The following is a 21,361-nucleotide window of genomic DNA, read 5'->3' as shown; positions in this document are numbered from 1 at the left end:
ATGCCACAAACGGTTTCCCGGGAAGACCTCAAAGCAGCCGCTACACACACACACATACACGCGTGGAATTCTTTCCGTTTGGATGCCATTCAGCATCGAGAAAGATCCGGAAAATAATCTGCCAGTTCCTCTGGGAATTTAAAAATACATTCATGTGAAAGAGTTTATTTGAATGTTTTCTATCCATGTAACATTGTGACCAAATATGTTTCAATCAAGTGCTATTAACAGATGTTTATCGAGTTAGCATAAACCACTGGTGGGCTTCCAGTATCGAGGAAAATGTGGAAATATCCAATCGTTACTGAAAATAATCTGCCAGTTCCTCTGGGAATTTAAAATTACATTCATGTGAAAGAGTTTATTTTAATGTTTTCTATCCATGTAACACTGACCAAATACATTTGGTTTTGTAATTTTTCAATCAATCGCAATTAACAGGATAGCTTCTGAAGATTATTCTTCTCCGTCAGTAGGATATTTCCGTATCCAATATTGTATGCGCCCGCAATCGATTATTGCTCAGTCGCCGAAAGTTCCGAGCTCAGAGAGTTCATTCCCCTCTAGTTTGCCTTCTAAATTGCCATCGTAAACCCCGCCTTCTCTCGATTCAATCACGCACAAAAAGCATACTTAAGCGATATTCTGGTGGTGAGACGCATTCATTTTTCGTGAGGACATCGACAAGACAACATCGTTGCTGAGGGTGCTGGACGGCTTGTTTGAAACTGTGAGGAGCACTGAGAAGCCGATCCTTCAGAAGAAGAGAAGGTGACCATTGAAGCAGCCGCTACACACACACATACACGCACGGAATTTTTTCCGTTTGGATGCCGTTCAGCATCGAGAAAGATCCGGAAAATAATCTGCTAGTTCCTCTAGGAATTTAAAAATACATTCATGTGAAAGAGTTTATTTGAATGTTTTCTATCCATGTAACACTGTGACCAAATATGTTTCAATCAAGTGCTATTAACAGATGGTTATCGAGTTAGCATTAACCGCTGGTGGGCTTCCAGTATCGAGGAAAATGTGGAAATATCTAATCGTTACTGAAAATAATCTGCCAGTTCCTCTGGGAATTTGAAATTACATTCATGTGAAAGAGTTTATTTTAATGTTTTCTATCCATGTAACACCGTGACCAAATACATTTGGTTTTGTGATTTTTCAATCAATCGCAATTAACAGGATAGCTTCTGGAGATTATTCTTCCCCATTAGTAGGATATTTCCGTATCCAACATTGGATGCATAAAACCTTGTGCCTCCAACGTAACGCTCTCGTTTTCGAAGTTCTCCAAATATTCATTCATTCAGAATGAATTCAGATTCAACTTCAAACAAATGAACTCTGAATCAACGATAGTCCTACGTCACCCTTGCGGTTATACCATAGATATAACCCACCTCCTGTTTTTTAAATACGATCACGACTATCTTTTGAATAGGGCTCATGCAAAGAAAGACGGGTCGGTAATGTCGGGGACATAACCGGAGTGACGTAGGACTATACAAAGGGGACAGCTTTTGCTAACTATATATTTCGAATATATTTTTTTATTTTCTTCTACGTGAATATCTACCTATCTACCTGAAAAATGGATTAGTTTACTGTTTACTCTTTATGAACATGATGGGGGTTCTGAAGAGAGCCTTTGATGTTGTGTTTTTGCGTTTTTTTTTACAAACTTGATTCTTGTTTTTTTTCTGAAGGCTTTGTACTTATTGAATGTTCAACGCCGGGCATCTTTCGGCGTATGCACATATCGTACAATCAAAATGATGGCTGTGATAGGAAAGGCATAGGTGGTTATCAGCTCATTCACTATCATATATTTCTGTATAAACAAACTTTTTCCTTTATCTACCTGCTGCCGTTTTGCGATTGCGTTTGTCACTCGCTGAAACTAGTTGTTGCTTCCGAACCGAATGTGCTCTGTTTTGTAGGCGGGGTTTCTTATTGTCGTGAGCAGCTTTGCAAGCCAACTCGAGCACTCCGGCGGCCGAAATTCTATAACCGCTATTAGGTATACTGGTGCTCCGGCACCAATCCGTTGATGCGATGTGATGTGAAACGATGTCATACAACCATACTGATTTATGGTTTGAAAGAGAATGATATATTTTTCAGCGGATCCGCGCGTTTTGTACTTTAGCGGTACACGCTCACAGGATAGAGACAAATCAGCAGACTCATTACATTCATTACGATTTGTTCGCTCGTTGGATTCACATGCAGGCTAAAAATGGTCCTTTTCAGGATCACAAAATTATCTTCAATCTAAAGAGTTTATTCTTTTGTTATCACTCGATATCCCCATCTTGTTTGGCTGAACCTTTCTGTTTAGCGATTGCGTTTGCCACTCGCCACAGCTTTCACAGTTGGAAAATTTCTTCCCATCCAGCTTGTGACATATTGTACAGTAAATTACATTCAATGGCACGTCGCATTACCACCACTCAGTGTCGGATTGGAGGTAATTTAACCTGTAATTGAACATTTGCGATGACAGTGGTACAGTGTCGACTTTCAATGTGGGGTCATAATTTGGATCTCTATGTTTACAAAAATGTCCAACTAAATAAGTCGCATTACATGTCCGTCCAATTAGCTAAATGTCGAACTAATTGTAAATTACTGTACTTTCAATCTGGAAACAATTTAAGAATTGGTGAAAATTGAATAATCAGGAAAGTCCCCAACTATCAATAAGCTCAGAACAACTGCCAAATTCACATACTCATCAGATCCTGGCAAACAAATTATGAAAAAATCAATTTGTGTTTTATTATTATTTTGGATAATGTTTTAGAAAGCGTTGAACTGTATTTCCTAAACTCTTTTCTGGAAGGTTTAATGGCCCTGAAAAGCGCCTTGTTTTATGGAATGGTTCCAATTTAGAAAACTTAGTACTCGTGGTTTTGAAAAAAACCATTTCGAACGCCCTCGATGCCGCCTTGTTCTGGATTTTCCACCAAAGCAGATTGTATAAAGAACAAACTTTTTTCTTCTGCTACCAGCTGCCGTTTTCGATTGCGTTTGCCACTCGCCACTCGCTGCAACTGCCTGTTGTCTTGATGTCCACCGAACCGAATGTGTTCTGTTCCGAATGCGGGTTTTCTTATCGTCGCGAGCAGCTTTGCCAGCTAACTTGATCACTTCGGCAGCCGAAACTATATAACGCCGGCTAGGTAGACTGGTGCACTGGTACTAACGCGCTCGGCCTAGCTACCCTTGCGGGGAACTCCAGACGAACACGGTTCGAGCGGGATTTTGCCTTTCCCTTCACTTTTCCTCCTTTGTCATGTCCAGACATGGCTGCTTGGATTGGTTTATTGATGTGTTGTGATGCGAACTGATGTGGTGTACGGTTTGAATGAGAATGATCGTTACGGCAGCGGAGCGGGGATTTTTAAGCTGACTGGCTGGCTCGAGAATTACGCATGTGTGAGACTGCGACCAATGTTTCGTTCATTTTTTTTCTTTTTCCTTTCCAATCGTGCTTCATTGTATTTCGCTGCTGCTCTGGTTGCCCGCTTTGGTCGGTACGATTTGAGGAGCACAAAATGGACCAATCAAAAATGGGCACATAGTGCGTTTGGACAATGCTTGATATTTCATTATTCAATTATTTATCTCAAGAAAAATGAAATGTTATTCCTTATGATAGATGCGTAGATATATTTCCTATCAATTGATGCAAAAACCTTTGCGATCTATTGAGAAATGCTCGAGTTATAAGCGTTCCAAATCTTGCATTTTTTCCTAGTTGTTCAGTGCCTAGATTTCCATTTCACCCCCTATATCTTCCGGTTAGACGTAGTCCTACGTCAAAATGGTGTCATTTCAGAAAATAAACTATGACGCCAAAATGGATTATTTGATCGAAATGGTCTCTTAGGGAAAGTTCTAGATTATATTATTGCGGTTCTGGAAAAAGTATACACTGAAAAAAAACTTTTTTTGGCCGAAAAAATTGAAAATGGAGTTTAAAAATAAACTATCTCAAAAACTACATTTTTTTAAATTTACATTTTTGACATAATAAAATCCATATTGTCTACAATAACTGCGAGAATTGTTTTTTATGACAATTTGAAATTTGCACGTTTTTTTACAAAAAATTCTAGCTCAAAAAACTATAATATTTACAAAATTCTCGTCATAAGGATAAAATGTAGGAAATTGTTTAAAGGGCATGGCCGGGTAAGGGACTAAAAAGTGCCCCCAAACCAAATCGCCAGCTGTATGGCAAATATTGTATAGAATAATTAATAAGAAATTTTGGCGGTTTATTTGAACCCCTATGTGATTTAACATAGGATCTATAGTGAAAAACGTACTTTTTCGTTTATTTCACGCCATCCTCAAAAGCTTCGAGGTAAAAATTTGAAAAAAAAATACTGAATGTGCATCTCACTACGGTGTATCAAGAAAAAATATTTTTTTAAAAAATCATCAAAAATTGAAGTACTAAAAAAATATTGAAATTTTGAAAAAAAAATTTGGATTTAGAGATCCAGTACTACTCTAATTCATATTTAAATGTGTTCTTACGGCTTTTCTAGATATGTGTGATTTTTTTCAGATTTTTTCAGTGCTGCGCGGTACAAAAATTATTTTTTTTTTCCAAAGGGTCTGGCTGGGTAAGAGAGTAAAAAGTGCTCTCAAACCAAATCACCAGTTGTATGGAAAATATTGTATAGGGTACTAAATAAAACATTTTAGCAGTAGTACTATATATTTGAGTCCTTATATGGTAAACCATAGGATCTATGGTGAAAATGCACATTTTCGGTTTTTTCACGCCATTCTCAATAGCTTTGAGACAAAAATAAGAAAAAATACTGAAAGCACATCTTACTAAGGTGTACCGATAAATATTTTCAAACAATTTTTTCATCAAAAAATCTAATAATAAAAAAAACAAAAAACACAAAAAAATTTCCTATATTTTACGGTACAAAATTTGTTCATATATTTTATGGTATTTCGAAATTTAGGAAAAAATATAACTGTGAGACCCACTTCTGCTCTAATTTTTATTTAAATGCGTTCGTATGTATCTTTTTATCTAAATGTGGTGTATTTTTTTCCTGAATTTTTAAGAGCATTGCGAGACACACAAATAATTTTCTTCGTCGTCTGCATTATTATTTTTATTTTCTTGAAATCGATTATTTTATTGTATTTGTGATTTTCAATTGTAAGATTAGAATAAAAATGTAATAATAATTTGGATTTTTTGAAGTGTTCTTCGAATCCAAAGTGTTCCGAATGATATTTCCACAAGGACTTTATTTTTTCTCACAGAACTCTATCGTACTGCTGACTCCCATGAATTTAGTAAACCATCTAAATCCAATGTAAAGAAAATCTCATATATTTTAAGATACGAGAAAAATCTTCGTGCAGCGCAATGCTCTAAATATACCGAGAAAATTTAGTCATATAAAATTCGAAATTTAAATAAATATTAGAGCAGTACTGGATCTCTAAATCCAAAATGAATTAAAAATGCCCAAAGGCCAATAAATTCTTTTTTAGCGCAATCCTCTTAAAGATTCAAGAAAAAAAAACGCTACATGTGGTGAAAACAACACACACAAACGAACGCATTTAAATGAAAATTAGAGCAAAAGTGGGTCTCAAAGTAGTATTTTTTTTCAAAATTTCGAAATGCCTGAAAATATAAATATTTTTTTTGTACCGCGAAAAACTTTAGAGTGTGAATTCTGAAAAAAATCACATATACCTAAAATAGACGTGAGAAGAAATTTGAATACAAACTAGAGTAGTACTGAGTCTCAAAATTAAAGAAAGAAAGGAAATTTTTATTTAAAATTAAAATAAAAATTGATTTCAATATTTTTAGTATTTGATTTTTTGATGAAAAACTTGTTTGAAAATATTGATCGATACACCTTAGTAAGATGTACTTTCAGTATTTTGTTTTCATATTTTTGTCTCAAGGTTATTGAAAACTAAAACGAAAAGGTGCATTTTTCACCATAGATCCTATGTTGTACCATATAAGAACTCAAATATATGGTACTGCTGTTAAAATTTCATATTTAGTACCCTATACAATATTTTCCATACAGCTGGTGATTTGGTTTGAGAGCACTTTTTACTCCCTTACCCAGCCAGGCCCTTTGGAAAAATAAAAAAAAAATGTTTTGTGCCGCGCAACACTGAAACAAATCACAAATATCTATAAAATCCGTAAGAACACATTTAAGTATAAATTAGAGTAATACTGAATCTCTAAATAAAAAAAATATTCAAAATTTAAATATTTTTTTGTGTGCTTTTCTTGATACACCGTTGTGAGATGCACATTCAGTATTTTTTTTCAAATTTTCATCTCGAAGCTTTTGAGGATGGCGTGAAATAAACGAAAAAGTACGTTTTTCTCTATAGATCCTATGTTAAACCGCACAGAGGTTCAAATAAACCGCCAAAATTTCTTTTTTAATATCCTATACAATATTTGCCATACAGCTGGTGATTTGGCTTAGGGTACTTTTTACTCCCTTACCCGGCCATGCCCTTTCCATAAAATTTTTTTTTATAAATTATACCGAAAAAAATATTTTAAAAATTGGAATTTATTTTTCTCAAAAACTTTTTTTTTAATTCTCAAAACAATTTTATGAATTATATGAATAGTCTTTACAATTTACAACAAGTCACCCATACAGGGAAAAAGTTCTTCTAACAACAACTTTTTCATGTTTTCTTTGAAAAAATTACAGCTAATACAAATGTTGTTTAAAGTCAATATAGAGCAATTCCAAATGAAATCAACAAATGACAAAATATGAGTATATATGAAATATGTGTTTTCCACAGCATTTGGGAATTTTTCGATTCAAGCGTAACTTTTGAAAAGGGCGTATCAATGTTTGTGAGAAAAATCTTTTATAATTTATATCTCAAAAACAATAAGTCCTACCGAAATAGTGTCTTAAAAAGAGTTATAGAGTATTGATGTGTAAACGTGAAAAAAATATAGACTGAGATTTTTTTTTATTTACAAAAAAAACCTTTAATTTGCAACATCTAAAATACATTTTTTTTTTTTCATATAAAATAGAAGTCATGAAGAAAATTTAAAAAATGGGTAAAAGATGGTAAAACTATTTTCGACGTCTTTATCGAAAATCGAATTTTTATGAATTTTCGAAACTTCGAATTTTTGTATGTTAATAATCATTTTTAGCCACAAATTATGAATCCTGATGTGATTTGAAATAAAAAAGCTCTTTATCTTTAGCTAGATATTTAAAAAAAAATTTTATCACATTTTAACATCAATACTCTATAACTCTTTCTAAGACACTATTTAGATACGACTTATAGTTTTTTGATATATAAATTATCAAAGATTTCTCATTAAAATATGAACTTTTGTCGAAGACGTCAACTTCCTATATTTCTATATAAACCCTTCATTGTTTTACCAACATTTTGTAGGTCTTATAATTCTGGGTTAAGACTATTCAATTCAATTTTTCTCAGAGTAATTTAAAAAAATCTTTGACATTTTTTTTGAATTTTTTTTTAAATTTACTACATTTCATCCTTTGACGAAAAATTTGTAGGTATTATAGTTTTTGAGTTAGAATTTTTTGCAAACAACGGTGTAAATTTTAAAATTCCATAAAAACCATTTTTCACTTGCCCAGGATCGAATTAAAAACCAGTTTTTGTAGACATTTATTGTGTCAAACATGTAGATTTCAAAAAATGTAGTTTTAAACTATTTTATCTAGTACATATTATGAAAACTAAAATTCATTCTTCTCAAAATATTTTTTAACAACAACTGTTTCATGTTTTCTCTGAAAAAAATACTAGATTTGATCATATTCTTAAGATTTATAATTTAGTGTGTATATTATCGTGATTGGCATATTCTACCAAATTTTTTCTATTCAGAAACACGTTAAGAACATGTCAAACGCGAGAATTTCCACACAAAATTATTACGAGTAAAACATATTTTTTCAGAATTCTTTACGAAAGAAATGCTATATATTCCAGAAAATATAAAAGCTGGAATGTTGATTTCTTCGACAAAAGTTCATATTTTAATAAGATCTAAAACTTTGTCAAATACACTATATCGCTATCTTGACCTTAAAAAAATAAGGATTGGTTGTATGTTTTTTTAAAGAAAGCATGTTGGAAAAAAATCCCTGTAAAAGTGCACATTTTCCGATGTATGGGTGACTTGTTGGAAATTGTCGGGACTATTCATATATTTTTCTGAGAATATAAAAATGTACGTTTCTGAGAAAAAAATTAAGTGCAATTTTTAAAAACTTTTATAGTTTATTCTCTGAAATGATACCATTTTTGCATAAGGCTTTTTTCAAAAATTAGTCGTGATCGTATTTACGGTAAATTAATACCGTAAAATGGTATCGTACCTAGTGCCGAACTAGTTGGAAAAATTTCAGCTAAATCATAAATATGAAATAAAAAAAATCTTCGAAAATTAGTGTTGATTGGTGGAATGCTTCAAGAGGTACTTTCCAGTTCATGCCTGGTAAAACAATTAATAATAACAGTGAGATTGAAAGAGTTAAAATTGTTCACGAGTCCAATTTATTCAAATTGAGGCTTACTACGTATTAGTCATGTACAAGCATTTATTCTCTCAGGTGTCGCGTTCAATGCCCCCTGGGTTACACCAAGAAAACAAACCAGCACTACTTAAACACGTGCGACACGATTTGTGTCTCCCATCTGTCCAAAATCATTCATTATCGCCTCTGTCTTTAATGTCATTGCCTTTATTTCAGGGCACAACGATCTAAGCTATTTTTATACGCTCTGCTGTTATTGCCCATTGGTGTAACACTAAAAGCGCGTCTCTTGGAAAAAAAAGATGGATCAATTTTTACGACTTTCGGTTCCCTTTCTTATTGTACACAAACATCGCCCAGAGCCGAGCGACGACAATCAGTTCCTCCACCCTTTACCCGATGGTTTATACTGGCTGAAAGCACGACGCGCAGGTCACGGTTTGGTCCCAACGAAAGCATCATCGATACTGCTATTCGATGGAAGATAATTTCGGAAGGCATTGGCGGAGGAGGCGTGTATGTGGCGGTACAAAACAGAAAACGGCCAGTTGTCATGTGTTTCTGCTGTCACCGAATCAATCAAAATTAACGTCGGTCCGTCGGTCCACACAACACATCACAATTAGAGCCAAGAGCCAAGATGGACGCGTTGAAGTCGGCCTGATAACGTCGTTCCCGTCGGAGCTGGGGGAAGTACTTTCCAATGTAGATTGTGATTATCTGGAACGAGAAAACAGAGAGCGGAAAGAAAATTGATAAGCAAAGTGTGTTTAGTAACGCGAGCTTGATTACATCTGATGCGTGTGTTACGGGGTTACAGGCAAATGTTTACATATTTATACATCGAGAGGGAGAGACGCAAAAACGCAAAGTTTGCACGAGCTCGCGCGCTCGCGAATAGTGTAAATAAAATATGGAAGATGTAGAAGTTTGCGCACCGCTAAATACCACTGCAACAGCTAAGCTAATAATTCGAGATCGAATTGGCAGTGCAATCGCCAATCTGTCTGACTGGAACCGCGTGTGTGCACTCACTCACTCACCACAGTCTGCTGCGCAATCCGACATCTCGGTGCAGTAAACAGATCGAAACGCGATAGCAGAGAACATGTTGAATTTGTTTCGATTTCAATTGCGCTATCGCGTCGGAAGAGATCTCATTCAGGTTTTGATAGAGGAGCTTCAAACGCTTCAAACACGCGCGCGTCATTCGAGAGGGATACAGAGATAAAAAAAACACGTGATGGATTAACCTGGCAAATGCTTATCTCGGTTTTTATCGTGTCTAGTAGAACAGCAAAAAGTTGTTGTTGGATGCATGAACATTGGCAGCAAGTATTGAGGGTAAATGTTTAAGGAAGTGCACCATTATACACGAAATAGTTAACTACAAAAGTTTTGGGCGACATGTGAACGTACAATACCAAATAAACAATACCAGACGAGCATAAAAATGCTCACTATTCGAAAGAACAAATTGTTTTAAAATTGTGCTGTACTCGGATGAAATTAGGATTCTAACAGTAGAAGTATTTCAAAACCTACTCAGATGTTGCACTCAGCTCATTTTTTGTTAAATGTTTTTTTTATCCCATTTGTTTATTTATTTAGGCTCATCAACATTTTAGCTGTAACAGTTATTTATAGCACAACAGCCTAGAGCTGGGCGAGCGCTCATGAACGCCCATTTAAGCCGGTTCGCCAGAAAGAACGTACGATCCACGGTTCTTTAACTCTTTGTGGTCGTTTGTCTGCTCTCAGCAACCATACCTTTTTTTACCGTTCTGGTCGTTTGTCTGCTCTTAGCCACCAGCAAGAAACCATGCTAATCTTATGTTTTACTCAACCAAGTATCAGTTCATGCTTTTCCTGAACGGAGCTCGATGTATAATGAACCTGTTCACGAATCAATACGGTGCTCCTATGAGTAATGGATAATGGTACTCAGTATCAAAAAAAGTGCTCACTCACACAAGATAACGCACAGTGCGTTGAATCCATAAAAATGTGGGACATAAAATCATAATAGCAGAATTTAGCCATTGTAACACTTTGGTGTGATGGAAAAGATTGCTCATAAATATCAGAACTATTGTTTGCATGAATGTCTCATGTTTATTGAATAATCCTATAAGTGTCTCAAGCGACAAAATCTGTGTTCATCTAAAGTGAAAAGTTCTGATCATTTCGGATACACTGAAATCATTATTTGAGTAACTACTGGTTTGAATTATATCAAAGTAGTTGTTTTTAACACTAGATTTACCAGCTAAATAGCTATACCTATTTCTACCAAAACCAGTCAAAATGACTGGTGCATAAGAAAAAAATTAAAAAATGACAAAACAAATCGAATAAATTTATTTGTAATAGATAAATCGATTTATAGACATTGTCAAATAACAAAACGCTTAATTGTTTACTGTTCACAATTTCTACATATGTAAATTTTGCTGTGTGTACACTTTCCGCATAGACTTTTTTTTGCATTCATTGCAAATATTTGTAGTCTTATTGTTATTGCAATATTCTATTTGACACCATTTGCGTACAGAAACCGTGCCATTTGTATTTGGTATATCAGTTTCGTGTGGTTGTTGAAGTCTGATATTCTGAAACAAATTCTTCTGCTGACCGAAACAGAAAGTCTTTGCATGAGATATTTTCTCCTGTTGTGTTTTTGTACAATATTCAGCTAAATCTATAATATTGAAAAACACTTGAAATGACCCCCTTCGTGAACCTGATTTCACCGTATATTTTCGTGCCAAATTTAGTACTATTATAAAACGATACAGTTTCAGGAAATTTATTAGCACCTTTATCAATTTAGATATGTTTATGGTTTGTACTTGCCATGCTCTCTTTTTTCAGTTTACAAGTTTTCGGCAGTTTCCTCTAGAAGTATTTTTAGATCTTAATTTTAACGCCAAAGGAATACTTGTAAACAATGATCAGTTGTTACTACCCTTCATGGTATAAAATACGGTTCAAGAAGTTTCATTACAACAAATTCGCTAAGGGGGGTTGATGCATATCGAGTCTCGTCTTTTCCAAAATACGGAAAGCCATTTATCCCATATTTCGCTTCTACATCAGACGCCAACTAAAATTTTATTCCGCATTTATGAGGTTTGTTTGGCGTAAACTGAGTAAATCTGCATCTGATAAGCTCCCGGTTTGAAGCAATTTTGACTGTTAAAAAAAAAAATTATCTCAAACTGCTGAGACTAAAGCGAACTTGTCTGTTTTCAAACGTTGACTCCCTTGATTTCTTCTGTCGAAACGAATGTACCGTTCTGAATCATATTTCGGACGTTTATGGTATGATGCAGAAAACAGGTCTAAACTTTATGCACAGGTATTATTTGGTTGATATTTTTACTAAATTAGTTCAATATACTTTTAAGCTTTCTACTTTGGTACCTATTTGATTGAAAACATGAAAAAATAATCGATAAAAATGCTTTTCAAATGAAGCGAATAAAAATCAAACTTCGGACACTAAATCAAATTTCGGACACATTAAATTCAAATTTCGGACACTTTATTTTGTAATTTTTCAAACGAAAATTACATTACACTTGATTATATTTTATAATCAACTGCAAAACACATAACAAACAATCACAGTAAACTATGAACGATGATGGAAGAAATTTGAATATTTATGAACGGGTAAATTGTACGTTCTCACACTAAGCAAACGTCAAACACAAACGATAGTGAGTAGTGTTGATAGATTTTTGCCGATTATGTTATAATTCAAATGTAGTTCTCATATGAAATGATAGTGCCAAGATAGAACCAAGGGATTACTCTAAAGATACAATTGTGATATTAATTTTATAGATATATCATCAGTGCATTAAGCATTTCAAGATATTAGAACAAAGTGTCCGAAATATGATGTTGTTCGAAATATGATTCAGAACGGTATTGCAGAATCTCAGGTAAAAAACCTCGTTTACTGATAGTGTTAGAAAAAAATGATGGTCCCCACTTGTTGTTCCACAAATATTGAACCCTCAAAATAATTCCTTCGTACACCGTACAATATTGCAAGAAATGCTTTCAATATTCTTGCGTAATTATCCAGTTTTTCCCCAAAACTCGAGAGGCTTCTAGCTCTGCACAAATTCATATATGGTCCAAAACATATGGTCAATCAGTAATAGGAACGCACTACTTAGATTCCTGTTCATAATGTTTCTTTTAGCATGTGCTGTTGGCCCATGTACATCTTTGAAAGCACTATGAACTGGTAATCTACCAGCAAACCCTTCCTTCCTCAATTCTCGTCCAAATAGTTCTGTCTCAAGCAATTTCAATTTGCTGATTTGGTACGTTACCTCCACCTTCGTCTTCAGACTTGGAAGTGAATTGAATGCATCGTCTCATCGTTTGTTTGGGATATGTTCGCAATCACTGTCATTTGACTGATCTGTATTGTCTTCATAAGGAATTTTCCACCACTAGTCTCGATAATAGCATCGCTACGTATACTGCAACGGTCTCATGATTCTCCCGAAATCATACGAAATCAATTTCTCCATAGAAACATGCACCAGCCATTTTGACTGGTAATGGTATAAATGTCAATAGTAAAAAATATATTTGTTACTAGTATATATAAAAATAGGAGCCACAGTTCATAAAAGAACCGTATTTCTGTTAAGAGCCGGTTTTTTTTTTGTAAAGATCGTTTTTTGTGGATCGTACGCCAGTTCTGACGAACCGTGGCCTGCGGCAGTGCGGAAGAAATATATGTTTCCCATTCTAAATTTCCCAACAAAATATTTATTTCTCTGTTTGAGACATGCTGCTTTTTGAACGGTTCTATTTAGCTGTATGTATGTTTGCAAATTTTGGCGGACTACATAATTTCTCGAAACCCTATCAATATGGGTATCTAATGAAAGGACTTGACTAGTAGAACACAGCTATTTATGAAAAATTGAAATCCAAGATGGCGACCGTTACGAAATGGCAGACTACATATCTTCATCTGAAACCCCCATCGTATGGGTATCAGATGAAAGGACTTGACTAGTAGAGCACAGTTATTTATAGAAAAGCTCTGTCATGAATTGATGTTGGAGCTGGTAAAACGATTTACAGATCTTGAGTCAGACGAATTACTAGCCTAACCAATACCTCGCTTCAAGCAGCAAGGTTTTAGGGATAACAGAAAGTACAACACTGCACACCAGTTGTTGATAAGGACGCTAAAAATGATATCCATAGAATACACGCCTACGAAACCACCACAAATTGTTGGTGATGAAGCGCGGTCATCTGTGTGGGAGGAGTTTGATGCATTGGTTGACAATTCTCAATCTTTGCATCATCTAGAAAGCTGTTGCAATAGCTACTGTAGATAGCATTTTGATAATTTAGCCACAGAAGCCACATTTGCTGTGAATAAGCGACCCTTTGCTTTGGTGGAAAGAAAGGACATCTATCTATTCGCGGCTCTACGATTTTTTAAATATTTTGTATCCCAGCGACTTCAGTACCATGTGAGCGAATTTTTCCGAAAGCAGGACAAGTTTACAGTGGAAGACGTAGTAGACTTACATCAGATAATATTGAAAAGATAATTGTTATAAATCAAAATATGTAACGAAGTTTATTGTGATGGAAATATATCAGAGAAAACCTTCAGTAAAGTAATATTTTTACTATTATCTGCACTAATTATTGTTTCAAACCTTATTTTTACGTCTTCCATTCTTTACATATCTGGATAAACCTATTCTTGAAAAGAGCCGTTGGGCCGCTCAGATGATCCGGCTCTTTTCATTGAGCGCACGGCTCTGAGCCGCTCACTGAAATGAACAGTGTTGCCAATCTCTACACTGTGTTTCACAACTATAGAAACACAATTTTTTTCTGAGTTTCCAGAGATATGTACGAAGTCGGTTGAATTGAAGTATATAGTGTAGGATATAACAACTATCTTCAATTAAAAAGACTGGTCATTTGAACTTTATTGTTGTGTTCAGGCGTGAAACATTAAAAAAACAAAAATTCCAGTGTTTCATAACTATAGAACCAGATGGAAAAACTCTCACTTTTTTGCAAAACTAACGTCAATTTCACATGAATATTGTATTATTGTATTGCTTATTGTATTTGTAATTATTCTATTGGGTTGGGGAAAAAGAAATGTCGTATATTGTCAATATAAAGACGACAATCTGTGCTACAAGTTTTGACAATGTTGTGATTGTCATTTGCAGTCTCAAGTTATAGCGGGTCAGAGATGGAGTCCACCAAGCAAGAAATTCGCCATATTTTACTTTTTTACTACCTGCGAGATAAAACTGCAACGAAAACGGCCGAAAAAATTAGTGTAGTTTATGGACCCGATACTGTAACGATTCGCACAGCACAGCGTTGGTTTGATCGATTTCGTTCTGGTGTAGTAGCTGTCGAAGATACACCCCGTACTGGTAGGCCAATCGTCGTGGAAACCGATAAAATCGTTGAAATCATCCAAGTATAACGGCATGTGAGCAATCGCTCGATAGGCCAGGAGCTGGGTATAGACCATAAAACCGTTTGGAACCATTCGCAGAAGATTGGATTCTAAAAAAAGCTGGATGTATGGGTGCCACACGAGTTGACGCAAAAAAATCTTTTAGACCGAATCAACGCCTGCGATGCACTGCTGAAACGGAACGAACTCGACCCATTTTTGTAGAAGATGGTGATGAAAAGTGGATCACGTACGACAACCTAAAGCGAAAAAAGTCGTGGTCGAAGCGCGGTGAGCCGGCCCAAACTATCGCCAAGCCCGGATTGACGGCCAGGAAGGTTTTGCTGTGTGTTTGGTGGAATTGGAACGGAATCATCCACTACGAGCTGCTCAACTATGGCCAGACCCTCAACTCGGTTCTCTACTGTGAGTAGCTTGACCGTTTGAAGCAGGCGATTGACCAGAAGCGGCCAGAAATGATCAATAGGAATGATGTTGTTTTCCACCAGGACAACGCTCGGCCTCACACATCTTTGATGACCCGCCAGAAGCTACGGGAGTGATTATCATCTCTTCCGGGTTATGCAAAACGCTCTTGGTGATACTAAGTTGGCCTCAAAAGAGGCTTGCGAAAACTGTCTGCCTGAGTTTTTTGCAAATAAGGAGAGGGGGGGGGGGGGTTAATAAGGGGGGTGATAATGAAGTTGCCTTCTAAATGGAAACAAGTTTGCGAACAAAACGGCGCATATTTGACTTAAATTGGATAATTTTAAGTATGTTAAACAAAGCGTCAAATTTCGATCAGAAATACGACATTTCTTTTTCCCCAACCTTATATTTCGTAGGTCCTCTTTAGTTCTTAATCAGTCCAAATAACTCTTCCGGGATGGTTACGACCAAGCTGCGTCATGCTGTAGTGTGTATCTCGTTCTACGCAGAGGATACTGCTCGTTTGAGCTCTTCGAATCACTCATACTGGTAAACAAGCTGACCAGTCCAGAATCTGAAGCCCCTATTCAATAAACCATGGCTCAACTTTCCGGATGTTATGAATTGATGCCAAATTACCCAATTTTCACTGTGTTTCTTATGCAAAAACAGCAGTAAATGATTCTGAAGTACTTAATGCACTTCTGACTGTACATTGGTGTTGATCAAAAGCTATCTGAACCAGACCGCTTTGAAAATTTTTGCAAGGTTACGAGTTGAAAAATTACATGACGCGTTCCATAAGTTCTTCCGAATGAAGGAATACTATTCAAGTTGAATTTCTCTTTATCAGAGATGTTCTCCTCAAATAGTGAAACCAATGGCATTAGCTTCAACAGTCAGAAGTACAAAGAAGTATTTCGGAATCATTTACTGCTGTTTTTATATAAAAAAAAATTATATGAGGTTGTGTCCAGGATACGACCGCATTGTTGACGTAGAACTACGCTGTTATTTTATATAAGTCGCTTGTTTATACCTTCGGATATTATTCTATAATGCTGTGAAATTTTAGAAACAACTGCTTAGTGGAATAATCTCTGAAATGATTTTTTCATTGTAGAATCAGTTGACGATAATTGATTGATGATTCATTCTTGCACTCGCAAAACAATCGTAAGTCGCAAATTATTTCATGTCAATGCATTGAAAATTTACCTCGAAGGCTATTCCGGTGGCCTTTTTCGAAATTGACATAGACTCGGCTACAGTCGATTATATACATGTTGCACCAGCACCATTATTCCATATCTCATAACTACATCAATATATCTTTGGCACCGCATGTAAACAACAACAATGACAACACTTGCAAGTATCAAATATCATGCTACATGTTATTTAGTATTGCCTCAACGGAATCGCACCTCTAGATATATTTCGTACAAACTAAGCGTAAACCAAGCGCCAAACAAGCGTTCTCCATAGCATGCATACAGAGCCATACATTGGTGGCTTGAAACTACTAGCAATATAAACATTTCTCATCATTTTGCGCTATTCTAAAAAGAAACGCTTCTGTTAATATTACTGGCATCGAGAAGAGTTGCATTACTTTCTTATGCTCGAGATAAGCGCAGCTGTCTCCCTTAGTGGAGGAAGTTTTGCTACTGGCAAGCAAAACCTAATCACATACAAAATTCCAGAACATTTACTTTCTTGATGACTAAACAAGAGAAATAAACTCTTTTTGTTAATAACAACCTCGAAAACAGTAGCAATGCTTCATTATGATCAATATTAGCGCAAATGCAATCCTAGTTGAAGGCAGTTTTGCGACTGGCACGCGAACCCAAATAACTTATAACATTCCAGTAAGATATTCAAGATGCTTAGTATTCCCAAATAATTTTTTGGTGCACAACCTTAACGTCTGCTTCGCCATAACGTCAGTTCAATGCATTGATGCATTCTCAAAGGCACAAACGAAGCCCTTATGAAGACGGAAAATAAACAATGTTAACTGCTTGGAAAAAGACCGAATTATGCCACACAGCTTGTACTCTGCTGTAACACCCATCGATGCGAATTCGCTGATGAGTTTGTCAAGAGCGACCGCCTTCACCACCAGCGGAGGGAGCTTGATTTTGGTTGCTGCCTGGGAGTTTACATTTTCGACCGACGCGCCGAAATCGCCTACTTCGTTGTTGTTCGGCGCGGTGTCACATTCGCGAAGGCTCGGTTCAGTGCGAGCGCTTTTCTCTGCACCAACACCGCGTGCATCATTAGATGATGCTTACCTAGAAATTTTATTTTGAAATATTTCACACAACAATAAAGTTCAAATGGTCAGTCTTGTAAATGAAGATAGTTGTTATATCCTACACTATATACAGGTCGGACTCGATTATATACAGACTTGATTATATGTGATTCGATTATATATAATTTTGGACTAGATTATATACAGTTTGGAAATTATTTTTGTTATATTTCTTATATGACTCATTTCAAGAATAAATGTAACCTTTCAACGTTAAGGTGAAATTTAAGTGGCTATTACATGTACAGTGTGGTAAAAATAGTGATTTTTGAAGATTTTACCTGAACTTTCCACAAAAATTGTTTATTGCAGCCAAATTAAGAAAGATAGAAGTTGGGTGTAAAGAAACAAATTGTAGAGCAGTTAGAGAGCTTCAATTTAATTGATAGAAACAATCTAGTTTAATAAAAAATTTCAGGTTGAAATTAATAATAACACATTAAAAATTATTATCTTTTAAGTTTTTCACTTCCAAAATGTTATTAAAATCCACTAATTAAGATGTTCCACTACTATATACTGTGCTAAATTTTCTCATTTTACAAATTCTGTTCAAAAGCAACAGAATCGTCTTCCATAGCGTACTTTTTAATGTAGAGCCAGTTTGAGGCACACGAGCCCGAAACAAAAAACAAGGTCTATATAACTCTGTCATTGTTGAAATTCGAACATATGCGTTAAAGGATTTTTTTTTTCATCAAATATCATCGTCTATCACCTCCTGAGAGAATCTGGATCAAATTATTTTTTGACTTTAAGGGAATGAATCAAAAATGGGATTCTTTTTTATTCAAAAAACTAAAAATACATGCAAAAAAAAATTTAAAAAAAATTTTGACTCGATTATATACAGGATTCGATTATATACAGTGAAAAGTAATCCGAAACTGTATATAATCGAGTCCGCGCTGTATATCTTACCGTTCATGCAGAGTAATTACTTGCCAAGCGCTAGTTGGAACAAATTAACAATTGATAAATATATGGTTCTTATTTTCAACACTCAACATTTTTCAGACAATTTCGAATGAATCCATTACAACACTTCAGAGTCACTAACTGAATGAACATCGAAGGGTGAAGACCATCCACAGCAAATCAGCTCCTTTTTTTCTTTTATATTACAGAGACTTTGAACTTCCAAGTTCATTCTCCTCTAGGCTTGAATCACCATTAAGAGAAGGCAAAGTAAGAATTGCATTTCGAATCGTTTCCCCATCCACTGGATTCTTCGAATCTAGATAACGATCACTATCCATTTGCAGAGGGTAAACGGAACCTCTGGGAATCAAAATTAATAAGTAATCAGTTACCAAAACTGGAACTTATTTTTAGGATAAAGATAAATCAGTCACTCTCTACGGAAACCGTTTCATTCAACGAAAAATAAAAACCATGCTCGTTATAATTATTTCGATAATTTTCTTTCATTCAGTCCTAACATTCAGAGCTACTGAATGATTGATACTTTTCATCAGCGCAACCGGAACACTCATCAAATCGTTTGTGTAATCGCATTGGCCATTGTGACCCACTAACTGCGAATTGCTCCCTCTGTTTTGATCAAATGTTGAGTAGGGGAAGTGGGGGCATAGTGGTCACCCTAAGGAATATGCCCATTTTCAGCGCCCACATACCGATTTAAATCCCGTTTTTCGAAGAATATTATAGTTCAACTCATTGTTCTCCAAGATAGCAAACGGCTTTTACTATAAAAATTCAAAATAGTACGCTTTTATCATTAAAAAAAGATAAAAAATCGAACTTTTTTTTTTTGCTTGGAGATAAAGTGGTCACCTAGTGAAGGCAAAGTGGTCACCCTCACATATCAAGTTAAATGGGATAGATTTATGCGTTTTTTCGTCCAAATTCGTTTAAATCATATTTGTTACAGTAGGTACATGTATGAAATAAGCTTGGCCTATTAACCTAGAGTCTCAATTTGAATTTTCTCTTGCCTACAAAAACGTAGTAAGAAACACATAACGTTCCGCATAATGAGGCTTGGTTTAGTTGGAGTGGCATATTTATCCAGGGTCAAAGCCACAAAAGGATCTTCTTTAAGAGCAGAATGTGATGAGGTATAACAGCTTTAGTAAACAGAACGCTGTAAGTTGTTATTCACCTATGACCACATGAAAATAATTCCTATGCTAATTATTCGCTGAGATTAAACAAATCCAACATATCAGATTGAATAAACTTATTTTCATGAGAAATTCCTTAGATACCATGCGCACAGAACTACGGCCGAATGGCTATCGAGAGAGTAATTTCTGTTTTTATTTGTATTTTGACATGCGATAGCTCTACTGAAGTACAGGGTGACTCAAAAATCAAAAATCAATCAAGTTCATTCGTCCAGCGGACCAAGCAGCGGGAGGGCCTGCGTACATACAAGGTTCAGAAGGCTCCTAACCGCGACGAAAGGCAAAACATGGTGGGGAAGACGCGAGCCCGGAAGCTGTACACCGAAATGCTGACGAAGCCGCATTGCCTGGTAATGGACGACGAAACCTACGTCAAAGCGGACTTTCGTCAGCTGCCGGGCCTGTTGTTCTTCTCCGCAGAGGACAAATTCAGCGTTCCGGAGGAGATTCGCAAGCAGAAATTAACCAAGTTTGCCAAAAAGTACACGGTGTGGCAAGCGATCTGCTCTTGCGGAAAGCGGAGCGCCCCCTTCGTGATGGCCGGCACGGTAAACGGGCAGGTTTACCTTAAGGAGTGTCTACAGAAGCGCTTACTACCACTATTGAAGCAGCACGAGGGCCCGACCATCTTCTGGCCGGATCTCGCTTCGTGCCACTATTCAAAGGACGTGTTGGAGTGGTACGAAGCCAACGGGGTCACCTTCGTGCCAAAGGAAATGAACCCGCCCAACGCGCCGGAGCTTCGCCCAATAGAGAAATATTGGGCGATTATGAAGCAGGCCCTCCGGAAGAACCCAAAAGTTGTCAAATCGGAGGCGGACTTCAAGAGAAAATGGATTTCTGTTCAAAAAAAACTACAACCTGACGTTGTACAGAACCTTATGGACGGGGTAAAGAGGAAGGTGCGAGCATACGGGCTTGGGCTCGAACTATGAATAAAAAGAAAATGCCAAAAGTTGTTTAATAGTTTTTATTTTACTGTCTAAAATTTTCAAAAGGATCGGTCTACTGGGCGAATTTCTACAGCGTTTTTTTCCGTGATGCAATTTGATGTGACACACCCTTTAGTCAATAGTTATACTACCAAACAAGCAGGTGACCACTTTGCCCCCCATGACCAATTTGCCCCCACTACCCCTATACGTTTACCAAACATCCGCTGCGTTAATCGACCGCACAGCCTCAAAGGATTGATTAGACTTTTTGTTTTGTAACCGTGAAAAACATTTGTGAAACATGAAAGCTTGAGTGAATGATGCACATTATTATAATACATAATTTCTTAAAACTTATTGATACGCTTATTAAAAAGTTGTTTCTAAGAAATTATCTCATAATGTATCATCATTATTTTCTAATTGAAATTGAAAAGCAG

General features: G+C 36.0%; 1 protein-coding gene across 8 annotated transcripts in view; it reads right to left on the bottom strand.

The window, feature by feature from the left end:
• LOC129776121 (tyrosine-protein kinase hopscotch) overlaps positions 1-21,361 on the bottom strand; it is a 72,238-nt gene that overhangs the window by 22,624 nt on the left and 28,253 nt on the right. Inside the window, exons 1-2 of one of the 8 annotated variants that reach the window (XM_055781544.1) lie at positions 9,539-9,635; positions 9,011-9,320 (exon numbers count right to left, since the gene is read on the bottom strand). The exons of 4 other annotated variants lie outside the window; for them this stretch is intronic. The gene's annotated coding sequence lies outside the window, so the exon portion shown is untranslated. 3 more of the 8 variants (XM_055781541.1, XM_055781539.1, XM_055781538.1) reach the window with 3 other exon arrangements.

This window comes from Toxorhynchites rutilus, chromosome 3 (assembly GCF_029784135.1).
Source record: "Toxorhynchites rutilus septentrionalis strain SRP chromosome 3, ASM2978413v1, whole genome shotgun sequence".
NCBI lineage: Eukaryota > Metazoa > Arthropoda > Insecta > Diptera > Culicidae > Toxorhynchites > Toxorhynchites rutilus.
The sequence above is the reverse complement of the archived record's forward strand: the minus strand, read 5'-3'. Positions and strand labels throughout refer to the sequence as shown.